The following is a 12,834-nucleotide window of genomic DNA, read 5'->3' as shown; positions in this document are numbered from 1 at the left end:
TGTTGTATTTTCTGCAGCAGTGAACAGTACCCGCGCGTGAACAGTAATCGCGCGGGTGAACAGTGAACAGTGACCACACGCGTGAACAGTAATCGCGCGGGTGAACGGTAATTCCGAAAAATCTGGGCAGCGAGTTTATACCCGATTTTGGGTCATTTTTGCACCATTTTTGAGAGCTTTTGGACGGGGATTGAAAGGAGTTTCAACTGAGATCGATTAGAGGTAAATTTTATGAGTTAAATACATGATTTTGTTGAAGAATCATCCTTGAAATCCATGAAAACATAGCCAAATTATAAGAAATTAGGGTTTGAGATTGAAATACTAAAATGGTGATTTGAGGGGTCAAATGGACTCCGATTTTTGTGAATTTGGTATGTATAGACTCGTGGCGAGACAAGGATTGACATTGATGTAAAAATTTCTGAGTTTCGAGACGTGGGCCCGGGGCTCGGGTTTTGCAAATTTTGTGAATTTCGACATTTCTCGATTGTTTTCGATTGGGTATTGTTCCCTTAGCATATTGTGATGTATTCGCTTTGATTTTGGTTAGATTCGACGCGCGTGGAGGCCGGTTTAATGGTCAAAGGCGTCGCGGGCTAGAGATTTCACCGGTTCGAGGTGAGTAATACTTGTAAATGATATCTTGAGGGTTTGAAACCCCGGATTTGCACATCATAGTGCTGTATTGAGGTGACTTGCACGCCGAATATGAGCGTGGGGTAGAGCACCGTTGAGGATTATGACTTGGTCCGTCCCGGTTGTTGATTTTACTGCGTATTTGACTGAAATTACTTGTTTTCATCATAATTTGGGCTGATTGCCATGTTTGGGGCCTTGTGCCGACTTGTAAAATCCTTCGAGGATTGATATTACTGCTTAGCATGATTTGCATATCATCTAACTTCAGTCCAAGGTTTTAAATGCTGTTTTGCAAACCCAGTCGTATTTCTAAGTTTTGAAAACTTAAATGATATTTTAAATGCATTTCGGGTTGGAAACTTCGATTTTGTAAATGCCCAAGGGGCTTATTATATTATTTTCTGGACTTATTATAAAGTGACTTGAAACAGTGGTAACAATGACGCTGTGTGATATGACTTGAAACAGTGGTAACAATGACACTGTGTGATATACTTGAAACAGTGGTAACAATGACACTGTGTGATATACTTGAAACAGTGGTAACAATGACACTGGATGATATACTTGAACAGTGGTAACAATGGCACTGTATGATATAAATTGGTCAGGTAACAATGGCTGACCGGTCAGGTAACAATGACTGACCAAGATATTGCGCTTGGGCTGTAGGAGCCCCTCCGGAGTCTGTACACACCCCCAGTGAGCGCCGTCGACGATAAATAAATATGGATGGCTCGGGCTGCACGCCGCAGTGGGTACTGGAATGTACCATCATATGCATTGCATTGCATTCATGCATTTGTTCATTATTTGTTGTTGTGATATTTCTGGAGATATTTATCTGCTTTTGCTGGTGCTATCTGATCCTTGAGTGTTGGGGCCCGAGTGGCTGACCAGGAACGAAGATATTGCCCGAGGGGCGGGTTTCTGTGCATAGTGACACTGATGGCTGGAATTATTTTGCAACTGTTAAAAAGATTATTTTCAAAAGAGGTTTAAAACTGAGTCAAATATTTTATAAAGGATTTTCATGGAATTACTGTTTTCAAAAAGGGTTGTACCGTCTTAGATAGCATGATGAAGTGTTCTTACGTGATTTCTTATCGCTCAGTTATTATTTACTCTTATTACCACTGAGTTGGAAGTACTCACTTTACTCCCTGCACCTCGCGTGCAGTTGCAGGTACTGTTCACCCGGTAGCGGGTTATTAGCGGACTGAAGGTATACTATTGTAGCTGAGCAAGGTGACCGTCAGCGTTCACGGCACCGTATTTCTTCATTGATTCTAAATTCCATTCTGTATATTGCTGGTCTTGTATTAGTATTTAGATCTTTAGATGCTCATGACTTGTGACACCCCGATTTCGGGCTGAGTCTGGATGGTTTCCATTATTCTATCATGTTTACTTCACATTTGTGATTATATTATCTGCGAATTAGACTTATTCATGCTAAGTAATTATAAAGAGATGTATTGTTTTGTTGTTGGCTGGCCTTGTCCCCAAGAGAGGCGCCATCACGACCGGGTTGGGATTTTGGGTCGTGACATATCTCCTTTAAGCGCCACCATGAATGCAGCGCACATTTATAAATCCCCGTATTAACCTTGTATTGAGAAATACAGCAGCGTGTGAGGTGTTCATAGGTGCAACAAGGGTATCTTTCCCTTACATCCTTTCCTAAAGGTCCCGATAACTGATGCTACATTACTTTGGCTAATTACATGTTTGAGTGGAGCAGCTAAAATTTTGTTTAAGATTGATGGAATTTTTACTACAGAGCACACTAAATTCACGATACACACACATAATTAGTTGGAAATGTACATTGCTTTCTCTTCACCACCAAAATAACTCATCTTCTGATGTTCACACGACTGCAGAAAGCTGAAATTAACAGAAACATAATACATTAGTTAATAGTAACATCTTATAGTATTCATATCTTCTTCTTGCTTCCAATCATCATCAACAACAACAACAACAACCCAGTATAATCCCACTTAGTGGAGTCTGGGGAGGGTAGTGTGTACGCAGACCATACCCCTACCCTGAGGTAGAGAGGCTGTTTCCAAATAGACCCCCGGCATCCTTCCCTCCAAGAACTTCCCACCTTGCTCTTGGGGAGACTCGAACTCACAACCTCTTGGTTGGAAGTGGAGGTTGCTTACCATCAGAGCAACCCCTCTTGTCTTCCCACTTCCAATCATCGTGCTTCACAAATTCAACATTTCCATAAAAAAGAAAACTAAATCAACTGAAATTAATCTGTACAGAGCACTTTGCACACTTGAAGTTGAATCAAAACATTTCTTTTCCTCAGTAGTCTGCGTAAATTGAACTATAATCATGTAGATTAGCATTTATACATTACAACAACAAAGGCAATTCACGTTAGCCACAAAAAATAAAAAAAGGACGTTACTCTTGATGAGTAGATTACTTTAATTTAACTAACAAAGGTAGTAAAAAAAAACAGGCCAAGAAATACTATCTAATCTGAAAAGGACAGGGGACAAGTATTCCAAAAATATCATCTCGAACTGTCGCTGGAACCAATGGAATACGTTGGATTTGTAAGTCCATGTGAGGCAAGACACTCTCATATTCTTTATACCCTTTAAAAACACTTTTGACTGTTTCACCAACCTTAAGCATGAATATAGAGTAAGTCAAACGATATTGAAAGAAAAAACATGAAAATAATAAACCATAAAGCCTATACAAAGTTAAATAACATTCTGTCCAACTCCAACCATTTTAATGGATTTGGACAGAATGGCATGTGTGTAAAACTTCCCATAGAATTATTGAAGCCTTTTGATATATATTCACGAACAACTATAGATATGAAGACAAAAGTTAGATGAATTATATCATCGATAATGTGCCATCACTAGATAACCTTCTACAAATTTGCAAGGTATTCCAAACTCTTCTATGACGATTTCAAACTCTTCTAACCAACTCGTTCTTGGGGTATCAAATAATGCAGGAATAGTAGCTCCAACCATCACCCGTTGCATAACCATGACGATTTACTCATACGACAAATGAACAACAACAATTACAAATTCTACCTCTCTTCATCTGAAGACTATTTAGCCATTATGTTTCTATTTGGCAATCTGAAAATCCGAAAATATGTAATTTCTTATGATATTACATCACATGTAATTAGACCATATGTGTCATATGTTAATAAGATAAGAAAAAGGAAAAAACATACATATTCCAAACATACTCTTACGATCAAATTACACAACCTACACCGGCTTTAAAATATGAAACATGGGAGACGAATTTCGTTCCTCCTATGGATAAATATACATAAACACAACGATTTGTAAATATTCACAATATTAGTAAAAATGTTAATATGGTAAAAGTTAGAACTTGCTAAGAATTAATAACAATGGGCTAACTCATTCTTCAATCAGTTGAAAATATATTGGTAATATATAAATTAAGTTTCCTGTTGTACTTTAAATTTTAATTATTTCGAAAATACATTGAAAAAATTAGGAGTGACTGGACATATAGTAGAGTAAAAATACTATTGCCCAATAATAATAATAATAATAATAATAATAATAATAATAATAATAATAATAATAATAATAATAATAATAATATAAATTGCGAACAAAAAAAGGCGCGTCAGATATGCCCTCTTTTCGTCAACTGCTCTCTGTTTTTGCTTTTGTTGAAGACTCCTCAACTTCTCAAAACTTTCTTACCCCAATTTTCCAACTCCTGCTTGCCTCAACGTCAATCAATTTTATAACAAGATGTAAGTCGTAGTCCTGCTTTCATGGTTTTACGTTTGTTTACATTAGTTTTTCTTCTAAAATTGTTGTAGTTAAGCCTGTTGTGGTTCCTTCAGAAATTTTCGACTTCGACCTACACTATCAGAAGAAAATAGAGTTTGTTTTGCATCGGAATCAACAGACTGAGGGGTTTCCATGAAGCCCTATAAAATTTCTGATAGAATTGCGAAAGACCCTACAACTTCTCGAAAAAAATTCTGTTTTTATGGCACTTTGACATGGAAAAATAGAAAAAACTCACAAGAAAAAATCGAATACGCATGCAAAAGCAGAAACAAGCTAAATTTTCCTCGAACGGTATGAAAATTAACATTATATAGATCATGAGTAATGTTTGGGTTGCTTTCCAGATACGCCCCATGACCTCTTGGCCGCGCCCCATAGTGGCCTAGCAATCCTCACAATGCCTAGCGCCATGGTCTGCCCTGTGGTCTTGGCTGCGCCAAGTGACAAGCGTGCATGCGCCTCTGTCGCCCTACCGATGCCTCTCGCCAGCGCCCAGTGCCTGGCCAATGACAATAGCGTCGCGCGCACTGACAATGTCGCGCGCGCAGATACTGATGCCTTGCCAGCGCCCAGCTACAGGCCCATTCCAGCAGCGCCTCGTGCACAGACCCTAATGCCAAGCACCAGCACCCAGCCTTAGGCAAACACAACAAGTGTCAATCGCGCCAACAGCACCGCGCACGCAGACCCTGACCCGCAAGACAAAGTTGTTGCCATTGGACTTGTTTCTACATTGTAATAAACTAAGTCCTTTTCATTATAATTATAGGCTAGTTTACATTATTTTCATTCATTGTGCTTCTACAGCTTTATTAGGGCAAGTCATGTAACTTTGGTTTATTTTTTAAGCATTATTAGGGGGATCAAGCAATCAAACATTTTCAAGCAATTAATTTTCTGTACTGATGTCTCTCCCCCTCGACACCGCATTTTTTGTAATCAACTTTCATTCATCAATAAAATTATCATCATCATTCAAAACCCAATTCTCTCTCAGCTTTCGCAATTGCTCGTAACATTAGTTTTCCCGCACGACACTGACAATCTACTCTAGCGTGCGGAGGGGACCTCATTGGCGGACAACAACCGCACTGACATCGGTTGCCTAGCCTTATGTTGCCCTTCCAAAGAGCCGCATAATAGTTGGTATCAGAGCCTAGGCTCGACATCGGACGAGGGAACACATTTGCCATCATCACCATTTCTGACCATGGTGAATCATGGGGAGCTTCTAGCACCCCTAGAAGAGATGGTTGACCGATTACGACCCATCGTGGATACGGTGCCTGATCAAAACAACAACCTAGTGCAAAGGTTGGATGACCTGGACAGCCGAATGCGGCAGACAGAAAATGACATTGCAAACATCAGTTGTGACTCTGAAGATGACCGACAAACGACAGCTATTGAAACTGCCAATATTCATGGCAAATTTGAGGACCTCAAACAGGAGTGTGCCGATGATTTAGGCCATCGGGAACCAGAGACAGACAGACTAATTGCCATGCAGCAAACCATAGACGACTTGATAGGCCAGCTCAACATTGTCAATGCTGCCTTACAGAGCCTACTTCAAGGAGGCGACAACCACATCAGGGGTGCAGCAAACCTCACCCCCATTCCACAAAAACTTAAGATACCGGAGCCAAAGCTATACGACGGATCCCAGGATGCTAAAGAAGTGGAAAACTTCATCTTCAACATCGAATAATACTTCGATGTCGTGGGCCATTTGGAAGAATCCAAAAAGGTAGCAACTGCTGCCATGTATCTCTAAGGCGATGCCAAACTTTGGTGGCGGGTCAAATATGAAGCCATCAAGGCCGGTGAAGATACTTTCCAGACATGGGATGAATTGAAGGCAGTCATACGACTACAGTTCTTCCCCCGAAAATGTGGAATACAACGCAAGGAGAAAGCTACGGGAGCTCCGCCACACCAGATTAGTGCGGGAGTACGTGCACGAATTCTCCGCACTCATGCTAAACATACGTGACATAGGGGACAAAGGCAAACTCTTCCCATTCATAGAAGGTTTGAAACCTCATGCCCGCATGGAACTACAAAGACAATAGGTAGACACCCTGCCCAAGGCCATCCAAGCTGAAGAATGCCTTGGCGATTATCATTTGGGAACTCAGAACGACAGGTCTCAGCCGTCTGTTGATAAGTTAGGATTTTAACATGTTTTATGCCCCTACTTGCCTATGCTTTGATCATATATTGTTACAAAATAGCCCTAAAAGGCTCACAAGTTGTGCTTGATTGCAGGTTTGATCGACAAAGTGACGAAATATCAAAGATCGGCTCAAAAAGGAGTGGAACCTGCTCAAGTATCAAAGACCAAGAAATCTAAGGAAAGAAGGCCTAGTACGGACCGCACAAAGTTGAATGCGGCCGCACTAGGTGGTTCAGAGAGTTGGTAAACCAGGCTAGAGGCAACGCGGCCACGGTACATATCTCACGGTCCGCAGTGTGCCGCACTACTCTTTTGTGCGGTCCGCACTCATGAGATTCAGAGAGATGGAAGTTTGCAAAGCCAAAGCAATGCGGTCCGCGGTCGTGATTGCGCGGACCGTGCCAGCTCCCTCCGTGGCTGCGGTCCATTCTACGCGGTCCGCGGAGTCCGAGTTTAGAGAAGCAAAAGTTAAAGAGCCCAGTGCGGCCCGCACTGACCCCGCAGGGGTATTTTTGTCCAGTTTTTCCAGCCTAGTATAAATAGAACATTTTACCATTTTTTGGTCATCTTTTGTATTCAGATGTGAGCTGCGCTCCTGAGAAAGATATTTATAGCCATTTTTGGCACTTTTACTTTACATTTATGATAGATTCTTGTAGTTTAATTTTAGAAATTAATTAATATGTTTAGTTCTTCATCTATTTTTTCAATTTTTTTGTCTAGCATGAGTAGCTAAACCCATTAGCTAGGGTTGTGGTTCATCCCTAGTATGGGTAATTGATGGGTGTTTCCATCTAGTGTTAGATTGACTATGGATGTTTGCTATTTGGGTTGATTTTATATTTTAATCTAGAATTGGTGGTTGCAAACACTGATTCAAGCTTTGTGGGTTTAACTCTTCTTGAGAAAGAGAGTCTATGACCCCAAAATTGACCCAACAAGGAATTGGGATGGACTCATGAGAAATGATAGTCCCAATTAATGAGTTAAACCTCGAGAGAGTAATTACCCTACTTGAACTCTAGTTTCTTGGTCTAATTTGCCTACCCATTTGGTCTCGAGAGAGTCAATTGGGCAAAATCACTCTCTCTACTGAGAGGTGTGAGAGTGGGTAAAATTGTGAAACGGTTATAGCATAAGCGCAATTATGTCAATCGAACCTTAGTAACATCTACCTGTCAATTAGCCACCTAGGTAGTGTCACGACCCTAGTGCCCTTCTTCCCATTAGATACAACTTAGCATTATTCTCGTAGCATAATTTAGTGTTAATCAATAGTTTTATAAAAATAGTTATAATTTGAAAACCCAAAAATGTTTGAAGTGACATTAGGAGTACAAACACATCTCTAGGATAGACAGACAATCCAACTCCACTACTAGCTCCCTGAGGAAATCGACCCCGACCCTCATATCGGGTAAAAGCTATTGCGAGCCGTTCTTCCTACCTTAGTGTAGCATCGAGTTGGCAAAGATTACTTTTTGGCGCCGTTGCCGTGGATCTTACGGTGTTGACTATTTGTTTATTTAGTTTTGTGTTTTGCTTCTCTTTCCTTCTTGTTTACTAATTTTGTTTGTGTTGATCAATCAGGTACAAATGGCTCTTAATGGAAATGACCCTCTCGGTAATATGAAAGCGGGAGAGGAGGTAGAGGATCTAGAATAAGATGAGGTCTTACCTCAAGTTCCACGGAGAGGCCGAAATGCCAATGTAAATGCAAATGAGAACAACAATATTCCAGACCCTCCTCCGCTACCGCAGAGAGTGGCTCCTAGAGTTTTACCAAATCAAGGATCCGCCAGTGCTATTGTTCCTCCCCGAATCCATGTGGGAAACTTTCAAATCACAAATGTTATATTGACCTTGCTCGAGCAAAGAGGGTATTTCACGGGCGCCTCCGATCAAAATGCCTACAAGCACTTGAAGGGGTTCGTGGATACATGTTGGGGTATCAAGTAGACAAACGTATCCGAGGATGCGTTGAGATTGAGGCTTTTCCCGTTCTTTCTTCGGGGTAAAGCATTGGATTGGTTAGAAAGGCTCCCCAATCATTCTATTACAACATAGGATGAATTGACGGACAAATTCATTGCCAAGTTCTTTTCTACAAGTCATATGGCGGCTCTTCGGGATGAAATTCTAGCCTTCAAGCAAAAGCCAATGGAACCTTTTCACAAGATATGGGAAAGATATAGAACAATGGTGAAAGAGTGCCCTAATAACGACATGACCGAGGCTATGATCCAACAAACCTTTTATCGGGGCATCAACACCACGAATCAATGCATTGTGAACCAATTGGCTGGAGGGAACTTTATGAAACTTTCTTACCAAGAGGCATGTGATGTACTTGATGAAATGGTCGACACCTCTTCGGCATGGCAAAGCCGAGCAAATGTGCCCCAAGGTGACCCCACGGTCATCCATTTGCACAAGGAATTGCACGATCATGGCCAAGCTATTGCCAAGCTTACAACAACTATGAATCAATTGGCGAAGGCACAATTACAACAAATCCAAAATCCGCGCCAAGTCAACGCAATAGAAGGTGTCACTATGCTTAAGAGAAGGCAAAGAGGGCAACAATCTCAAGGGAATTGTGAACAATATGACAATGATGGTAGTGGGTTTTCAAATGAGTGTTATCATGACCAAAGTGAAGAGGTTCAATATGTCAACAGCTATCAAGGCAATAGAAGCAACTCTTCCAACCAACAATGGCAACCTCAAGAAAATTGGGGCAGTCAACAACAAGGCGGAGGTAATTGGAATAACAACAACCAAAACAACAATTGGGGTAATCAAGGCAACCAAGGGAATTGGAATGGTAATAACAATAATTGGGGCAACAAAAACAATCAAGGGGGGGTGGAACAACAATGGAAACCAAGGCAACCGGGGGATGGGCTTTCAAAGGCCCCCAATGTACCAACAACCGAGCAATCCACCCTCTTTCCCTTCTCAAAGTCCTAGTTCTTTCGGAGGTGATATGGGAAGAATTGAAAGCATGTTCGAGCAAATGATAAAAAAGAACCAAGATTCTGATGCCCAATTGGCTTCTCATAATACATCTATCTGGAACTTGGAGGTGCAATTAGGCCAAATCTCTCAAGCATTGAATACTTGTCCCAAAGGTGCTCTACCAAGTGATACGGTAGTGAACCCGAAGGGTGGGAATAACAATCATGTGATGGCGGTTACAACAAGAAGTGGGAGAGGCGGTAATGTGAATACCTCAAAGCAAAAGCAAGTTGTGGAAGAAGATGTTGAGTTGCGTGATGATAATGTACCTTTGGTTGTTGAAGATGTGGTTGAAGAGAATATGAACAATGATATGAGGATTGATATTGATGAGGCCGAGGTAGAAACTCAAGATGGTGTAAACCCGTCTAGGGAACACGTGATTGACATGCCTGAGCCGGTTGTGCCAAGAGCCAAGGCTCCTTTGCCAAGGCCACCTCCACCTTATCCTCAGAGGCTCGCGAAGCAGAAAAATGATAATTAGTTTAAAAAGTTCATTGATATGATGAAGATCTTATCTATTAATGTGCCATTGGTGGAGGCACTTGAACAAATGTCGGGCTATGCAAAATTCATAAAAGACTTGGTCACAAAGAAGCGTTCTATGGATTGTGAGACTATAAAGATGACTCACCAAGTTAGTGCTATAGTGCATTCAATGGCCCCGAAGCTTGAAGATCCCGGTGCTTTCACCATTCCTTGCACCATTGGGAGTGCGGATTTTGCAAAGGCCCTTTGTGACTTAGGGGTTAGCATAAATTTGATGTCGTACTCGGTCTTCAAGACTTTGGGAATTGGACAACCTCGACCTACCTCAATGAGACTTCAAATAGTAGATCGATCGAGGAAGCGACCTTTGGGCATAATTGATGATGTACTTATCCGAGTGGATAAGTTTATATTGTCGACCGACTTTGTCATATTAGATTGTGAGGTGGACTTTGAAGTGCCGATTAATCTTGGTAGACCTTTCCTAGCTACGGGAAAGGCATTGGTTGATGTTGAAGCGGGTGAGTTGACTTTCTGAGTGGGGGATGAGAAGGTGGTATTCCATGTTTGCAAATCGATGAGACAACCCAATAGCACGGAGGTGTGTTCATTTGTGGACATTGTCACAACTGTGATAGTGGATGACACAAGTCCCATGATCCACGTTGAAGATCCCCTTGAGGCCGTGCTTCTTAATATGGATATCAATGATGATGCTAGTAGAGTGGAGTGCGTGAATGCATTGCATGGTATGGGTTCATATTCATATGAGCCTAGGAAGCTATCTTTGGATCTTGAAAACCGCAAAACCCCACCAACAAAGCCATCAATTGAGAAGCCACCGGTGTTGGAGTTGAAGCCATTTCCTCCACACCTCAGGTATGAATTCTTAGGTTCAAATTCTACTTTACCTATTATTCTTTCATCTTGCTTAACTAACATGCAGGTTGACGCCACTTTGGCGGTACTTCAAAAGCGAAAAAGGTGATTGGATGGACATTAGCCGACATTCGAGGTATAGCCCCGCATTTTGCATGCATAAGATCATTTTGGAGGAGGATGCAAGGCCTTCCTTAGAGCATCAAAGAAGACTAAATGAGGCGATGTAAGAGGTGGTGAAGAAAGAGGTTATCAAGTGGCTAGATGTTTGGGTAGTTTATCCTATTTCTGACAGTTTGTGGACTTCTCCGGTGCAATGTGTGCCGAAGAAGGGTGGTATGACCGTGGTGATCAATGACAACAATGAGCTCATTCCCACTAGAACGGTCACCGAGTGGAGAGTTTGTATGGATTATCGGAAGCTGAACAGGGTGACTAGAAAAGATCATTTCCCATTGTCATTCCTTGACCAAATGCTTGATTGTCTTATGGGCCGGGCTTTCTATTGCTTTTTGGATGGTTACTCGGGGTACAATCAAATTCTAATTGCCCCGGAGGACCAAGAGAAGACCACCTTTACATGTCCTTATGGCACATTCGCTTTCTCTAGAATGCCATTTGGATTGTGTAATGCTCTGGCGACCTTCCAACGTTGCATAATGGCTATTTTCACAGACATGGTGGAGGATATCTTGGAGGTCTTCATGGATGATTTCAGCGTGGTTGGGGATTCTTTTGAGGAGTGCTTGGTAAACTTGGATAGAGTGTTGGCCCGATGTGAAGACACCAACCTTGTTCTCAATTGGGAAAAGTGCCATTTTATGGTAGAAGAAGGTATAGTGTTGGGTCACAAGATCTCGAACCGAGGAATTGAAGTTGATAAGGCCAAGATTGAAGTTATTTCGAGGCTCCCTCCCCCTACTTATGTCAAAGGGGTGAGGAGTTTCCTTGGGCACGCGGGTTTCTACCGGAGGTTCATAAAGGATTTTTCTAAAGTGGTACATCTATTTTGCAAGTTTCTAGAGAAAGATGCAAAGTTCTTGTTTGATGAGAGTTGTATGCAAGCATTCGAGCTTCTTAAGCTCAAGTTGACTTCTACACCCATCATTACCGCACCAAATTGGAGCTTGCCTTTTGAGCTCATGTGCGATGCTAGTGACGTTGCGGTTGGGGCTGTTTTGGGCCAAAGGATCAACAAAATATTCCATCCGGTGTACTACGCAGTCAAGACCATGAATGAGGCTCAAAGGAACTACACAGTCACCGAGAAGGAGTTATTGGCTATTGGTTTTTCTATGGAAAAGTTCCGACCTTAACTTATGGGGGCCAAAGTGATAGTGCATACCGACCATGCCACCCTTAGGTATTTGATGACCAAGAAGGACTCAAAGGCAAGATTGATGATATGGGTATTTCTTCTCCAAGAGTTTGATTTGGAAATTGTTGACCGAAAAGGGAGTGAGAATCAAGTGGTGGACCACTTGTCCCGTTTGGAGGAGGAGGGGAGGTCTTGTGACGTTCTTGAGATAAATGATGCATTTCCCGACGAGCAACTCCTTACGGTGTCAATGAATGGAATGTCGTGGTTCGCCGATGTCGCAAATTATCTTGTTACCGGAATTATCCCGTGTGAGCTCTCTTCCAACCAAAGGAAGAAGCTCAAGTGGGATAGCTTGGATTTTTATTGGGACGAGCCATATTTGTTTATGATTTGAACCGATGGTGTGATTTGACGATGTGTCCCGGAGGAGGAACAATTGGGTATTTTGGAGGCTTGCCATTCCT

General features: G+C 41.8%; 1 pseudogene; it reads left to right on the top strand.

The window, feature by feature from the left end:
• The first annotated feature begins 9,277 nt into the window (after nucleotides 1–9,277).
• LOC138878994 (uncharacterized) lies at nucleotides 9,278–12,764 on the top strand (annotated as a pseudogene).
• Nucleotides 12,765–12,834: the final 70 nt, after the last annotated feature.

The sequence above is a fragment of the Nicotiana sylvestris genome, chromosome 10 (genome assembly GCF_000393655.2).
Source record: "Nicotiana sylvestris chromosome 10, ASM39365v2, whole genome shotgun sequence".
Classification (NCBI taxonomy): Eukaryota; Viridiplantae; Streptophyta; class Magnoliopsida; order Solanales; family Solanaceae; genus Nicotiana; species Nicotiana sylvestris.
The sequence above is the reverse complement of the archived record's forward strand: the minus strand, read 5'-3'. Positions and strand labels throughout refer to the sequence as shown.